General features: G+C 41.9%; 1 protein-coding gene across 4 annotated transcripts in view; it reads left to right on the top strand.

Annotated features, from left to right (window-relative positions):
- TRPS1 (transcriptional repressor GATA binding 1) overlaps positions 1-13,511 on the top strand; it is a 322,262-nt gene that overhangs the window by 156,929 nt on the left and 151,822 nt on the right. The gene's annotated exons all lie outside the window — the stretch shown is intronic.

Raw genomic sequence — 13,511 nt, 5'->3', positions numbered from 1 at the left:
CAATTGTCAGAAAAAACCAAAATATCATCCAGATAAACAATCAAAAATTTATCCAGATACTTCCGGAAAATGTCATGCATAAAGGACTGAAAAACTGAAGGCGCATTGGAGAGCCCAAAAGGCATCACCAAGTACTCAAAATGACCTTCGGGCGTATTGAATGCGGTTTTCCATTCATCACCTTGCTTAATGCGCACAAGGTTGTACGCACCACGAAGGTCTATCTTGGTGAACCACTTGGCACCCTTAATCCGGGCAAACAAGTCAGACAACAGCGGTAAAGGATACTGAAATTTGACAGTGATCTTATTTAAAAGTCGATAATCAATACAAGGTCTCAAAGATCCGTCCTTTTTTGCCACAAAAAAGAATCCCGCACCAAGAGGGGAAGAAGACGGACGAATATGTCCTTTCTCCAGAGACTCCTTGATATATGAACGCATAGCGGTATGTTCAGGTACCGACAGATTAAACAGTCTTCCCTTAGGAAATTTACTGCCTGGGATCAAATCTATAGCACAGTCACAGTCCCTATGAGGAGGCAGTGCACTGGACTCAGACTCACTGAAGACATCCTGATAATCAGACAAATACTCCGGAACTTCCGAAGGCGTAGAAGAAGCAATAGACACAGGCAGGGAATCCCCATGAATACCACGACAGCCCCAACTTGAGACTGACATAGCCTTCCAGTCCAGGACTGGATTATGGGTCTGTAACCTTGGCAGCCCTAAAACAACCAAATCATGCATTTTATGTAAAACCAGGAAACGTATCACCTCGCGGTGTTCAGGAGTCATGCACATGGTAACCTGTGTCCAATACTGCGGTTTATTTGCTGCCAATGGTGTAGCATCAATACCCCTAAGAGGAATAGGATTTTCTAATGGTTCAAGAGTAAATCCACAGCGCTTAGCAAATGAGAGATCCATGAGACTCAGGGCAGCACCTGAATCTACAAACGCCATGACAGGATAAGATGACAGTGAGCAAATCAAAGTTACAGACAGAATAAATTTAGGTTGCAAATTACCAACGGTGACAGGACTAACAACCTTAGCTATACGTTTAGAGCATGCTGAGATAACATGTGTAGAATCACCACAGTAGTAGCACAAGCCATTCCGGCGTCTATGAATTTTCCGCTCATTTCTAGTCAGGATTCTATCACATTGCATTAAATCAGGTGTCTGTTCAGACAACACCATGAGGGAATTTGCGGTTTTTCTATCACATTGCACCGAATTAGGTGTCTGTTCAGACAACACCATGAGGGAATTTGCGGTTTTACGCTCCCGCAACCGCCGGTCAATTTGAATAGCCATTGCCATAGTATCATTCAGACCTGTGGGAATGGGAAAACCCACCATAACATTCTTAATGGCTTCAGAAAGGCCATTTCTAAAATTAGCGGCCAGTGCACACTCGTTCCAATGTGTCAGCACGGACCATTTCCGAAATTTTTGGCAATACACTTCAGCCTCGTCCTGCCCCTGAGACATAGCCAGCAAGGCCTTTTCTGCCCGAATCTCAAGATTGGGTTCCTCATAAAGTAAACCGAGCGCCAGAAAAAACGCATCAAGATCAGCCAATGCCGGATCTCCTGGCGCCAGCGAAAAAGCCCAATCCTGAGGGTCGCCCCGTAAGAACGAAATAACAATCTTTACTTGCTGAGCAGAATCTCCAGATGAACAGGGTCTCAGGGACAAAAACAATTTACAATTATTCACGAAATTCCTAAACTTAAACCTGTCTCCGGAAAACAGTTCAGGAATCGGTATTTTAGGTTCTGACCTAGGATTTCTGATAACATAGTCTTGTATGCCCTGCACACGAGTAGCCAGCTGGTCCACACTTGTAATCAAGGTCTGGACATTCATGTCTGCAGCAAGCATAGCCACTCTGAGGTAAAGGGGAAGAAGAAAAAAAAAAAACTCAGAATCTTCTTTCTTATAATCCCTCTTCTGCAATGCATTAAACATTTAATACTGGCCTGGCAAACTGTTATGACCCCAATGGCGAGGGTCTCAGAGGAACGTGGAAATCTGCAGAATACAAAAATCCAGCTCATAGGGCAGTGGTAACTGGGTTGACCATATATCTACTCCTAACGCCAACACTAGAAGTAGCCGGGGATCATTCCTACGTTGATTCTAGATGACACGCGCCAGCCGGAGAATCTAGCTACCCCTAGTAGAGGAAAACAAAGACCTTTCTTGCCTCCAGAGAAGGGGACCCCAAAGCTGGATAGAAGCCCCCCACAAATAATGACGGTGAGGTAAGAGGAAATGACAAACACAGAAATGAACCAGGTTTAGCACAGAGAGGCCCGCTTACTGATAGCAGAATAAAGAAAGGTAACTTATATGGTCAACAAAAACCCTATTAAAATCCACACTGGAAATTCAAGAACCCCCGAACCGTCTAACGGTCCGGGGGGAGAACACCAGCCCCCCTAGAGCTTCCAGCAAAGGTCAGGATATAGATTTGGAACAAGCTGGACAAAAATACAAAACCAAAACAAATAGCAAAAAGCAAAAGGCAGACTTAGCTGATATAACTGGAACCAGGATCAGTAGACAAGAGCACAGCAGACTAGCTCTGATAACTACATTGCCAGGCATTGAACTGAAGGTCCAGGGAGCTTATATAGCAACACCCCTAAGTAACGACCCAGGTGCGGATAAAAGGAATGACAGAAAAACCAGAGTCAAAAAACTAGTAACCACTAGAGGGAGCAAAAAGCAAATTCACAACACTTACCCCCAAGTGTGGTTTGCATGTTAATGACCGGGCCAATTTTTACAATTCTGACAACTGTCCCTTTATGAGGTTATAACTCTGGAACACTTCAACGGATCCCAGTGATTCTGACACTGTTTTCTCGTGACATATTGTACTTCATGTTAGTGGTAAAATTTCTTTGATATTACCTGTGTTTATTTATGAAAAAAATGGATATTTGGCAAAAATTAAAAAAATTTCCCAATTTTCCAACTTTGAATTTTTATGCCCTTAAATCACAGTTATGTCACACAAAATACTTAATAAGGCCGGTTTCACACGTCAGTGGCTCCGGTACGTGAGGTGACAGTTTCCTCACGTACCGGAGACACTGACACACGTAGACCCATAAAAATCAATGCATCTGTTCAGATGTCATTGATTTTTTGCGGACCGTGTCTCCGTGTGCCAAACACGGAGACATGTCAGTGTTCGTGGGAGCGCACAGATTACACGGACCCAATAGAGTCAATGGGTCCGTGTAAAACACGGACCTCACACGGACATTCTCCGTCTGGGGTCCGTGTGGCGTGCCGGAGACAGCGCTACAGTAAGCGCTGCCCCCCCCACATGGTGCTGAAGCCGCGATTCATATGTTCCCTGCAGCAGCGTTTGCTGCAGAGAAAATATGAATAATAGTGTTTAAAATAAAGATCTATGTATCCGCCGCCCCCCCCACCCCCTGTGCGCCCCCCGCTGTTCAGAAAATACTCACCCGCTCCCTCGTTGGCTGTTGCTCCTTCCTGGTCTGGCCGCGGCTTCCACTGTATGCGATCACGTGGGGCCGATCATTTACAATCATGAATAGTCGTCTCCGCCCCTATGGGAGGTGGAGCCACATATTCATGACTGTAAATGATCGGCCCCACGTGACCGCATACACTAGAAGCCGCGGCCAGAGCAGGAAGCAGCGAGGGAGGCGGGTAAGTATTTTCAGAACAGCGGGGGGGGCGCACAGGGGGTGGGAGGGCGGCGGACACATAGATCTTTATTTTAAACACTGTTATTCATATTTTCTCTGCAGCAAACGCTGCTGCAGGTAACATATGAATCGTGGCTTCAGCACCAGATGCAGGGGACCACACGCACACAAAATTTTTCACAAAAAATTTACTTTAGCTCCAATTTGTTTCATTTTACCAAGGGTAACAGGACAAATTGGACCCCAAATGTACGTAGTTGTACAATTTGTCCTGAGTATGCTGATACCCCGTATGTGGGTGTAAACCACTGTTTGGGTGCATGGCAGAGCTCGGAAGGGAAGGAGCGCCGTTTGACTTTTCAATGCAAAATTGACTGGAATTGAGATGGGACGCCATGTCGCGTTTGGAAACATTGAAATCCCCCACAAGTGACACCATTTTGGAAATTAGACCCTCTAAGGAATGTATCTAGAAGTGTGGTGAGCACTTTGAACCCCTAAGTGTTTCACTACAGTTTATAACGCAGAGCCGTGAAAATAACATTTATTTTTTTTCCACAAAAATTTATTTTTTGGCCCCCAGTTTTGTATTTTCCCAAGGGTAACAGGAGAAACTGGACCCCAAAAGTTGTTGTCCAATTTGTCCTGAGTACGCTGATACCCCATATGTGGGAGAAAACTACTGTTTGGGAGCATAACAGAGCTCGGAAGGAAAGGAGCGCCTTTTGGAATGCAGACTTAGATGGAATGGTCTGCAGGCACCACATTGCATTTGCAGAGCTCCTGATGTACCTAAACAGTAGAAGTCCCCCACAAGTGACCCCACATTGGAAACTAGACCCCCCCCAAGGAACTTATCTTGATGTGTTGTGAGAACTTTGAACCCCCAAGTGTTTCACTACAGTTTATAACGCAGAGCCGTGAAAATAAAAAAAATCATTTTTTTCCCACAAAAATGATTTTTAGCCCCCCAAACTTTTATTTTCCCAAGGGTAACCAGAGAAATTGGACCCCAAAAGTTGTTGTCCAATTTGTCCTGAGTACGCTGATACCCCATATGTTGGGGTAAACCCCTGTTTTGGCGCACGGGAGAGCTCGGAAGGGAAGGAGCACTGTTTTTACTTTTTCAACGCAGAATTGGCTGGAATTGAGATTGGACAATGTCGCGTTTGGAGAGCCCGTCATGTGCCTAAACAGTGGAAACCCCCAATTCTAACTGAAACCTTAACCCAAACACACCTCTAACCCTAATCCCAACCATAACCCTAACCACACCCCTAACCCGAACATGTTCCTAACCCTAATCCCAACCACAGACCTAACCCCAACTCACCTCTAACCCTAATCCCAACCCTAACCACACCCCTAACTCCAACAAACCCCTAACCCTAATCCCAACCATAACCCTAACCACACCCATAACCCTGACACACCCCTAACCCTAATTCCAACTGTAAATGTAATCCAAACCCTAACTCTGACTTTAGCCCCAACCCTAAATGTAGCCCCAACCCTACCTTTAACCCCAACCCTAACCCTAACTGTAGCCCTAACCCTAACTTTAGCCACAACCCTAACTTTAGCCACAACCCTAACTTTAGCCCTAACCCTAATGGGAAAATGGAAATAAATACATTTTTTAAAATTTTATTATATTTCTCTAAGGGGGTGATGAAGGGTGGTTGATTTACTTTTATAGCGGGTTTTTTAGCGGATTTTTATGATTGACAGCTGTCACACACTAAAACGCTTTTTATTGGAAAAAATAGTTTTTGTTTCTCCACATTTTGAGAGCTATAATTTTTCCATATTTTGGTCCACAAAGTCATGTGAGGTCTTGTTTTTTGCGGGAAGAGTTGACGTTTTTATTGGTACCGTTTTCGGGCACGTGACTTTTTTGATCGCTTTTTATTCAGAATGAGTAAAAACCAGCAATTCATGAATTTCTTTTGGGGGGGCGTTTATACCGTTCCACGTTTGATAAAATTGATAAAGCAGTTTTATTTTTCAGCTCAGTTCGATTACAGCAATACCTCATTTATATTTTTTTATGTTTTGGCGCTTTTATACGATAAAATCTATTTTATATAAAAAAATAATTATTTTTGCATTGCTTTATTCTGAGGACTATAACTTTTTTATTTTTTTGCTGATGATGCTGTATTGTGGCTCGTTTTTTATGGGACAAGATGATGTTTTCAGTGGTACCATGCTTATTTATATCTGTCTTTTTGATTGCGTGTTATTCCACTTTTTGTTTGGCGGTATGATAATAATTTTTTTTTTTGCCTCGTTTTTTTATTTTTTATTTTTTTATTACGGTGATCACTGAAGGGGTTAATCAGTGGGACAGTTTTATGGGTCGGGGCATTAAGGATGCGGCAATACTAAATATGTGTACTTTTATTGTTTTTTTTTTTTTTAGTATTTAGATAAAGAAATGTATTTATTGGAACAATATTTTTTTTTTTTCATTATTTAGGATTTTTTTTTCTTTTACACATGTAAAAGGCCGACATCATGGTAAAGTGTCAGATCGCTAATCTGACACATTGCAGTGCACTGTGTCAGATCAGTGATCTGACAGGCACTGCAGGAGGCTTGTTGGCGCCTGCTCTGAGCAGGCGCTTGCAAGCCACCTCCCTGCAGGACCCGGAAGGAGCGCCGCAGCCAGTTTGGATCCAGGGCCTGCAGGGAGGAGGAGGTAGGAGACCCTCGGAGCAGCGCGATCACATCGTGTTGCTCCAAGGGTTTTAGGGAAGCACGCAGGGAGCCCCCTCCCTGCGCGATGCTTCCCTATTCCGCCGGAACACTGTGATCATGTTAGATTGCAGTGTTCCGGGGGTTAATGTGCCGGGATCGGATGTCAGCTGTATAAATCAGCTGGCGGCGATCGGCCGCGCTCCCCCTGTGAGCGCGTCCGATCGCCTATGACATACTATTCCGTCCATGGGAAGTAGGGCCCACCCCACATGGACGGAATAGTACGTCTAATGGCAGAAAGTGGTTAAAACTGTGTTTTTACAGTGATATGTTGAGAAAACTGTTGCATATCCGTGTAGTGCCATGCTAGCGGCTTAGGGTAATGGTATTCAAGTGACAAGTTCCATTTAAGTCCAGTCTTAATGAATCGAGCCTGTCGTTTTTTTTGCTACATTTATAGTCTCTCCGTTAAGGGGCTGTCAGGCGGCCATATAAATCAGACCGAGATTGGCCAGCACCTCTCCGATCCGAGCATGACAGCTGCATGGAAATACTTGAAGCTGTCATGCCCTGGTCAATAGAGCCACCGGCCAGACTCGGTCTGACTTATATTGTGGTTGCATTGCGGTCTTTTTAAAAAGTCGCAGTTGATGAATCAGGTGAAAATATCTAGAACCATCCAATGCAAAAATTAACAGCGCTCCAACCAGCTTGACAAAGACCAAGTGTTGGTCGAAACGTTGCTGCTATACCATGGCTTGAATAAAGCACTTTTTTTGAGATTTCCACACCTGGTTGGAGCGCTGTTCATTTTTGCATTGGATGGTTCTGGAATATCCAGGAGGGTTCCCTGGACGTGGAACGGGCGCCCCAGATAAGTGAGTGCTGTCAGCCTTTGTCTATTTTTGTGAAAATATCTAGAATCATTAATACTCCACCCGCAAAATGGAAAACAATGCAAAAACCAATCAGGAAGCACATATAACATAAACTTCACAAAAGGCGCAAATAAAATAATAAATTTGGTGCAAAAAAAAGGTGCAAAATTCACAAAAGTAGGCAGAAAACTGGCGTACAGACGATTATGAATTAGGGCCAACATCTTGAGAATTCATTGAAAGCACCACTCCGGTGGGTTTTTTTATTCGCCCCCATGGAATGGTATCATTTCTTTAATGTCTGTTCCCTGCCTGTAGTAAAATACTTATCAGCCATTGTCTTTTGCTCCTCTCGGCAGCGGTCTTGTGCCGCCATCATGTGACCACAGTTCCTGACCGACCGGAAGTCAGAGGTAGCGGTTACAAGCTCTCAATGTAAGTCTATAAGTGCCTCGTTCTTGGTGTCATAGACTCACATTGAGTTTTGACTTTGAATCCGCTCAGCAAACACTGAAGCGATCCGGCAGGTCACAACTAGCAGAGGATGACCGGAGCGGCACTGAGAACAGAAGAAGACTGCAACCAGAAAGTATTCTTCTACAGACGTAAAATTAAAAAAATTGCCCAAGTGGTCCTTTAAGTGGATTAAGATATCTGACCATTTCAGAGACCACTGACTTATGTGAAGTTAGGTCTCGAATTGCACTTATTAGTGTTGTGATATTCAACTTAAGGGAACATTTGCTATCTGTATATATAGAAATATGTGAGAATATATATAATACCATTTTTTTTACTGCCACAAAGTTGTACAAATGTTTGTTTTTTTCCATTTTTGTTGTTGTTTTATATGGTAATGAGTCCCATATAATCCTTTTATAAGGATCAGAATTTTTGCTTTCAAGTCAGTTCCTGCGAGAGAAACGCACAAATACGTCTATGTAAGGCTACGTTCACATTTGCGGTCCTCGCCGCAGCGTCGGGCGCCGCAGCGGCGCCGCATGCGTCATGCGCCCCTATATTTAACATGGGGGCGCATGGACATGCGGCGCACTTGCGTTTTGCGCCGCATGCGTCGCTGCGGCGCCCGCGTCGGTGCGCAGAGGACGCAGCAAGTTGCATTTTTGCTGCGTCCAAATTCAATGAAAAAAACGACGCATGCGGCGCAAAACGCAGCGTTGTGCATGCGTTTTGCTGCGTTTTTATTTGCGTTGTGCGTTGCGGCGCCGACGCTGCGGCGCACAACGCAAATGTGAACGTAGCCTTATAGCCCGGGAAGATCTGCTTATCGGAGTAAGTCAGCGATCGTGTTTTGACACTTAATGGAGTGTGGAAGGAGAGGTGATGTCTGGTAGTGTAAGAGTGACACCGCTGCTTCCCCCGGCCTGTATTTCATCAGTTACACTTAGAATAATAGTATTTTCTTATCGACTTGACAGGAACATGATTTTGTGCCAGTTGTGTGGTAAACCTGTCTACTCTTCCATTAAATAATTCCTTCCAAACACATAGCAGCTTACCTGCGATAGAGATATCAGGGGAGAAATAACTCTCGATGCCAGTAAATGCAAACAAAATGTAGCATACTCCACTAATAGGCTCATTGCACCAGTGTGACTTCTCATTATTCACAGCATGTCTCACATTAAAGATCATTTAATGCCTCACATCACTCGAGAGAACATTCTCTAACATTAACAGTAGGTATACGAGGCATTCCATGCCCTATCTGACAATACAAGGAAACATTATCAATGATTATTACTGCTAATATTCTATTTATTTCCTAATATAAATGTATATTATTATCCAAAACATAATAAGATATTGTAGAATATAAAGTTTATTATTAGAAGTAATGATAGTTGCAGAAATGTGGTTTTATTATTATCTTTATTTGGAAAAGTAATATCAGTATTTACATTTAATGCAATATTCTAGCTTGTACTTAAAGAGAATTCATCAACAGGTTTTTGGTATGTAATCTGAGAGCTGAATAATGTAAGGGCTGAGACCCCGATTCCAACGATATATCACTTACTGAGCTGCTTGCTGTTATTTTGATGCAATCACAGTTTTGTTTTCTGCAGATCTAGCAAAGCTCGGAATGCTAAGCTCTATATAACCCCACCCACACAACTGATTGGCTGCTTTTTATGTACATTGTCAGCAAGCTGCCAATCAGTGATGGGGGTGTGGTTACACAACAGGAGGACTAGGGGGCACGAGACACCTTGTCCTGTAGTGATAATCTCCTGTTGATAAAAATAGATTTTATTGAAACAGCAAAACGCAGCTTACTGAATGACATATCACTGGAATCTTGCTTTCAGCCCCTATATCTTGATGCTCTCAGAATATATAGCAAAAATTTGCTGACAAATTCCCTTTAAAGGGTTACCCTTTTTGGATATATATGGAATGTAGATGGACAAGATATGTAATAAATGGTTACTTGGACATTTTTGGAGCCATAGTAATAAAGACATAGCCACATGTCCATTCCTCACTGTGAGAGTTGAGACACTGTTCTTAACCCATTATCTACCAATGTCCTTTTTTTGGGACGCCTAATCTTTAGCTTCTAGCAGCTAAAGATTTTATAATTTTTATAATTAGGTCCAATTTTTTGTGTTGTGTTTGTAAAATGAATGTTTTCAAAATAGGAAATCATGTCATTGTCATTTTTAATTGAATATTGGGACGCCCTTTTCTGAAAAATCCGTACTTGTAAAAATTTTGCAAAAGGACCCATATCATTAAAAATCTGTCATTAAGAAAAAAAAGAAAAGAAAATTGCTAATTTGGCAAGTAATGGGTTAAGAGAGATGCAGTTCTTAGTAGTAGGATCCACATCTTTTAGACAGTGCTGGTGTATGTCGTCAATATGCCATACATGTCCTAGATGGGACACCCTACCCAAAATTAGACTTTGGCATATTGCTAAGATATGCACTATAGTTTTTCAGACAGACGTCTTATATTTAGGAACACTATTGATCTATAAAACACAATATCAAAGCACTAAGCTGTCAGAAGGGAAGTTGAGCCGCAAGGGGAGGAAGGGCTTCCTTAGCACCCCTGCCGCCTAATTATGGATTTATTGGTGCTGTTTAAACATTTTCTTCAGCTGTTGGCAATGGATAATTCTGTTGTTCTAGAAATCTAAAAGTCGGGCTAATGCAAATTAGCTTACATGGCATGATACTATAGACACAAGGTGGCGTCCCTGGTACACTCAATAACACCCTGTGTAACATTTGTGCCTATTCCTTTTTGGTACAGACTCATGGTGATATGGTAGAAATAGCCTTTTCAATAGCAAAAGTTCTTCAGTCATTATATTTGGGTCACAATAAATCTTTCCTTAGTAGGTATTTCTGTTTCATTCAATAGATCGTAAGTCCTCAACTGCAGGGGGTCAGCATGCTGACCTTGATAAGAGGACATGTTTGAGTCAGACGCTCCTGATTCACGAAGAGGGCTAAGCTCATCATGATTTTGAGGAGCGAAGGGTGCCGCACCCTCATCCTATCCCAGCTCAGCCCATTTCTTCAAAGCTGAGCAAAACTGGTGGGAGAACACCAATAGTCACAAATTGTGAGTTGCACTTAAATTTTGCAACTTTTCAAAGCTTTTATGCCAAAATTCTGGTGTGAAAGATGTAACGCATCGGGCCCAAATTCTCTAGGGGGATGAGCAAACCGTTCTGGTTCTCAGCATAGTTTTAGTTCTTAATCTTCAGGGTATAGTGAGGCAAATTATATGAGGCGAGAGTATTTGGTTTAGCAACGATAAGACTGAACAAGCATCTCCTAAGAGGGTAGCGAAGATCAGTTGAAGTGGTGGCATCTGTTGACCCTTGATATTCCCAGAACCATAACGTAGCTTTCTTTTCCCTAAGTCAAATATTTTGCCGCTTAAGCACAGTATTTATGTAGTCTGGATATGGCACAGTGGCTGCAATGGCTTTAGATGATCTGCTTTCCAGCACGTAGCAACCTATCATCTCCGCCTGCCTAGAATTTTAGATTATATAGACTATGGTTCCTTGCTGCTACCAATGGCAAATGATTGCATTGGATGGGTATTTTCTATCAGATCCAATTAAAAAAAGGCAGGATTTATCTTCAAAGCTCTCAACACTGTCACCTGCTCGTCAAATATTTCTTTTGATTTGGCCCACGCTGTTTGATCTACTAAAGACATGTCTGTCATCATTCTGCACTATCACTTTACAATGCAGCCTGAAGAGTCGCACCTATACTTTGTAATTCTCTTCTTGTTTTATCTCTTTATCTCCTAAGTTTAATCTAGATCTGGCATACACACCCTTTTAGTGAATCGCTAACTCTCTGTTGTTTTAAGTTCTCACAATAATTGATTTACTTTACTGATCGACTTGCACTTGAATATTGATAAGTATTCGTTTTCCAGGCAGTATTGATCAACGTTGGAATTCGAGAGGATATTTGAGATTACGTTCATGGCCAAGTCTAATTAGCATCTTCCTTGTTTCAACGATCGGCAAATTCAGCGTCTTGGCCAGATTTAGATTGAGTGTCTTGCGTTTTTGAATATTCTTCAATATACTGTATTGTAGGACTAGTTGTAGAAGACCAATTAATCATACAAATTTGAGATCACCATGAGCTAGAATGAGCAGGAAAATGTTCTTTTATTTTTATTATTTTGCACCAAGTATCAACACTACGAAGTTGATAAAAAGTGGCAGAATTTGAGGAAAAAAACCCAGATGAGATATTAACCTCTCAATGACCATAATATTTATTGACACCACATAGCTACAGCATTATTAGGTGCGTGCTACGGTCTTGTCACTCACTGACCACAATTATTAGAACTGTCATTTCATATGATGATCAAAAAAAAAAGTCTTCTAAAGTTTGCATGTGTTTTAATGAATGTAATAATTTTAGGTTGGAAAATGAAGTCTATCTTTCTATGAATAGGCATAAATGTGCACCATTTTCTGGCTTTTAAAGGGAAACTGTCAGCAGTATTTTTTAAAGTAAAGTACACGCCTGGCCTTATTGCTTAAAATGATACTTGTGGTGAAGAAATCTGCTTTGTGGATTTTGTGTAATCAGAGTTTAAAATTTTCTTCTATTCATAGCTTCGTGCATTGGGACTGAACGGTAGGTAGGGTCTTTGGGGCTGCCATGGCCCCTCTGCTGCATCTGTTGTCTTTATCGCCCTCCCGGTTTAAACTTTGTGCCGGCACATTTGCACACATTGACCTCTTGGCAGTCTTCAGGAAAATGGCGCCAATGGCGATGCTTTCGCAAATTGACCTCCCGGCTATCTTGAGTAATATGACGCCGGTGGCGGGACATGTGCAGAATGAGATCTTGGCTCATCATTGAGGCGAGATGTAAATCTAAGCATATGTCATAATCCGCACCATTTTCCTTAAGACTGCCAGGAGATCAGTGTGCGCAATCCTTGCCCGCGGTTAGGGAGGTGCTGGCACGAAATTTAAACCAGAAGGACGATAAAGACAACAGGAGCATCAGAAGGGCTGTGGCAGAGCCGAAGACCCTTCCCACAGTCCTGCACTACAGTTCTGCCCCGATACATAAAGCTATTATTATTAGAAAACTTCAAACCCTGATTACACAAAATCCACAAAGCGAATTTCTTCACCACAGATATCGTTTCAATCAGCATCTCAGCGCCAATATGGCCACATGTATACTTAGCAAAATCCCGCTGACAGGTTCCCTTTAACTTAATAAATATTTTATCAACTTTGATGCCATATCCAATCCTTGGAACTTTTTTGGTCATATTTAAAATTTGTTGAACTTTGGTCCATGATTTGTGACAATTTTGACAGTTTTGCCCCCACAAATACATTGGTACATACTGTTTTATAATGTTGGCACTACGATTATAGAAGAGGGACATCATCGAATATATACAATATGTATTCAACTTAATGGGAACCTGTCAGGACTCCTAACTATTAGAAGCCACTATTATTTCTATATATAAAGTTTTTGAAATTCCAGTCTAAATTTTACAGAATATCAAAGGTATATTAATGAACATGGTGACTATATCAAGCAGCAACAATTCCCCTAAATCTTATATTTTATTAGATAAAAAGTAAACTTATTATCTCAGTGTATTTCCGTATCCCTATTTTGGAGGTTCACCAGGAGTTCCTATATACTATTTTGTAACCTATATGTACACTC

Source organism: Ranitomeya variabilis, chromosome 6, assembly GCF_051348905.1.
Source record: "Ranitomeya variabilis isolate aRanVar5 chromosome 6, aRanVar5.hap1, whole genome shotgun sequence".
Taxonomy (NCBI): domain Eukaryota; kingdom Metazoa; phylum Chordata; class Amphibia; order Anura; family Dendrobatidae; genus Ranitomeya; species Ranitomeya variabilis.
The sequence above is the reverse complement of the archived record's forward strand: the minus strand, read 5'-3'. Positions and strand labels throughout refer to the sequence as shown.